The 3,680-nt window shown below is 38.1% G+C and overlaps 1 long non-coding RNA gene across 1 annotated transcript; it reads right to left on the reverse strand.

Annotated features, from left to right (window-relative positions):
• Positions 1-1,272: 1,272 nt before the first annotated feature.
• Positions 1,273-3,278, reverse strand: LOC131238578 (uncharacterized). The gene is made up of 3 exons (XR_009167944.1): positions 3,145-3,278; positions 2,481-2,542; positions 1,273-1,570 (listed from the first exon to the last, which is right to left on the reverse strand). It is a non-coding gene; the product is annotated as an uncharacterized LOC131238578 (long non-coding RNA).
• Between the last annotated feature and the right edge of the window lie 402 nt (positions 3,279-3,680).

Here is a 3,680-nt window from a genome sequence, read left to right on the forward strand (position 1 = left end):
GCCCACAGCATAGTGCGACCCGCTGTACAGTGTGGCCCATTGTGATGTGTGGTGTGGCGTGGCCTGCCTGTAACATGCAGGGCCTGGGCTTTGGCTCGGGCCCACTATGATGTGTGGTGGGGCCCTTGAGTTTGAATCTCAGGTGCTACCCACTCTATACAATGAGGTGCCGCCCACTCGATACCAGAATGTGGCCTACTTCTAGGTTGGTTTCAGCCCAGTACATGTGGCTGATTCCAGCCCATTGTTGGGCTTGTTTCGGCCTATTTCATGTAATAGCGGAACACTATTTTCCTGGCCTGCTGGAATGCATGGTGAGGCCCATCTTGAACCATCTAGTAGCCCAGCTTAGGGCCTGTTCTCAGCTAGATCTCAGAGCCTATTTAAGGGCCGTTTTGAGCCCATTGCAGGGCCTGGATAAGGGACATTTACAACTCAATTCAAAGGTTAGTGAAAGCTCGGTTCCAGGTTGAAATCACGGCCCAGTTGGAACTTACTTTCTGTCATATTTTAGGCTTAGTTTTTTGCTAGGATTAAGGCCCAAATGTAAACCTGACTGAGGCCAGATTCTGGCCTAATTCAGAGCCCATCTGAGGGTTATCTCCTGTCCAAATCATAGCTTATTGGAGGACTAGTTTTAGCCCGCTATTTGAGCCAGTAGGAGGCTGCTTTCACCGCCTGATTATGGCCATCCTTAGCCCATAGTAGAGCTCGGTTAGGAGCCTACTTTCTTCCACGATCCTGGCCCAGAACTTGGCCATTATTTGGCCTGATCCTGGCCCTAAACAGAGTCATATATAGGACTGATTTCATCCCAAAGCACCACCTCTGCTTGGCCTAATTTTGGCCCGACATATGGCCATTGTTTGGCTTGGATTCAGCCCGAACATTACCAAAAAATAGGGCAAAGGCTATAGGATAAAATCCGTAGCTAAAGACCTATGGCTACGGTTTTAGCCCGTAGCATAACCGCAGTCGTAGGTGCCATAACAATAGGTCTAAAAGTTATGCCTACAGATTTAATCCATAGCCATAGATTAAAATAACTACAGATATAATCCGTAGCAATCATTTCTATAGCCAAAAGTAACTACAGCTACAGATAGTATTTGTAGTTAAAAGTGGTGCTACATCCGTAGCAAAATTCAGAATTTAATAACAGCTACGGTTGTAAGATTACTAGCTACGATCAATATCCATAGCTATTGCCTACATTTAAAAGAAATTATAATCATTCATTCATTCAATTACCACCTACATAATCATTCATTCATTCATTCAATTAATTACAATCATTCATTCAGTAAGTCAATTACAATCATTCATTCAATAATGAATTAATTACAATCATTCATTCATTCAATTCAATTACAATTATAATAATGTTGAAAGTACAAATCTTGGTGAGTCTGTGTGCACTCGCATATGGCCAGGTGATTCCTTCATCCACCATGGATAGAAAATGGATGCGAGTATCAATAGTCCACCCGCACATCTGACAGCTATACCGATAACTTCTCCTGCGTGTCTTCTGTAATTATATTCGAGGGCGAACCACCACTAGAGGACTCTGCAACATAAAAAAAAAGAATCAGTTAATTGAAGAATGATGAAAACTAAATGCAAGGAAAACATAAAATTCCCCTAATGTAAACTGAATTAATGCTCCAAACAACGTTCATACATTGCTAAAGTGCCGTTGAAGCAAGCAAACATTCACTACACCACACAAAAACACCTATAGATGATTCATACATACCTTATTATAAGAATCAAATACCATAGCATTAGTCAAGTGATGAAAATTTGAAAATGGAAAGGGAATCAAGAGTAGTAAAACTAAAAATATGAAGAGAGATGAAAATGCATGTAATTGGCGACTTTCAAAGAAAAGAAAAAAGAAGTAACTAATAAAGCAGCTTGTTAAGCCCACATGCAGCTCATACAAGGCCACACTACTAGCCTACCACTTGCACGGGAAGTCTGACATGTGCATCAGGTGGGCTCAATGTGAAGAAAACCTAGAGAAAAATCTGCCAGTAATGGGTCACTCCTGGACATACGATAGAAGAAAACTAACTAACAAACTCCCAAAGAGGACCACATCCTCTATATATCAATGAAGATAAAAAAGCATTTTCCAATACAGACAATTGTTCTTTTTTTTTTTTTTTTTTTAAAAAAAGGGGATATTAGACATACTCAGTGTTGCAGCCATACATTGATATATCTCAAAATATTGCACTGCCCATTTACAAATATTCCTGAATATTATTGATACATGCGACGCATATCAACGATATCTCAATATGGAATATTCAGTTGCAGTTGAGCACTTGACCATGAACCGAACAATCTAGCCAAATCAATTTTTAAACTTGATCATTTGATTTAGCATGTGAATTTCACAATCAATTTGAGACACCTTATATTAGCTTGAGAGATGTAACACAAAATATAACGCCAATGAGTGAACATACCGCCACCACAACAAGGATACATATCACTTTCCCTTCACCATTTTTGAAGAAAACCAATTGAGCTGCAAAAACAGAAAAACAAGAACATGGATAAATAATAGCAAAAAATAGTAATCCAGAAATATTTTGAATTTCATATAAAGCATAGACTGTCGTCGTAGGTGCCGAGCTAATAGGTCTAAAACTAGTAATCCAGAAACTTGTAAATTTTTCATCAGAAATTCTTAAAGGAATGAATTTACAAAATGGTCCACATTCAACAATCAACATACACATTGCCCAGCTGATGAGTGGATGGGCCTGATTTTTGGACCACATAATTTACATGCTTGGGCCCACCTAATGCCTGGCATTAATGTGAATGTCCAATCGATTTGCCTGCTAGGCCCATGTGGGCACATGTAAAGGTGTATGTGGACATAAGAAACTCTTGACTTCAACATAAAACAAGAGGGAGAACCCTTTGAATCAATCATGATAATAGAGCAACTGTTGTACTCAAATTTTCAATAGTTAAATCTAGTAAATAAATAGGCTGATGATTGTAAAAGAAGTTAATCATTCAAAACTCTTTCAGCCATGTGAAAAGGACCACATCCTTTATAAGGACCGTTCTTAATCTAGTTTCAAGCTTTAAATAAAATGGTTCGGTACAGAAGAGCACCTTTATCTTGTCAACGACATTTTCTTTTACTGCATTTATTGTATGAGTTGCTCCTAGCATCTTTGCATTGTAAAGTTTATCATCATGAACATCAACAACAATAATTTCAGAAGCCCCAAATGCCTGTGCTATCTGTAAACAACTGGGAGAAGTAATTTAGTCATAATGATGTAAACCTGAGACTTAAGATTCTATAAAAGCTGAAATGTTATAATATATGCCATCAACTATGCTGAAGGAATTTGAAAAGAAATATACGGCTTTTACATGGGTCGTTACCAGCATCATGGTAGTGTTGTCATCATTTTTTTTTTTTAATAAAAAAAGTCGAATCACTATCCCAGCTAATTTGATCAGCAGCGTATGCATTTGCATATCAACAATAATATCTAATTCAACATCATCATCACCTCAGACTTGTCCTAGGTATTTGGAGTCAGCTTCGGGAATCCTTTTCAAAACAGAATCAAAAATTAAAAAAAATAAAACAAAGAAGTTAGGTAAAACAGAGTATATATCCTCATCCCCTTAGAATA

Source organism: Magnolia sinica, chromosome 3 (assembly GCF_029962835.1).
Source record: "Magnolia sinica isolate HGM2019 chromosome 3, MsV1, whole genome shotgun sequence".
In the NCBI taxonomy this organism is placed as follows: Eukaryota; Viridiplantae; Streptophyta; class Magnoliopsida; order Magnoliales; family Magnoliaceae; genus Magnolia; species Magnolia sinica.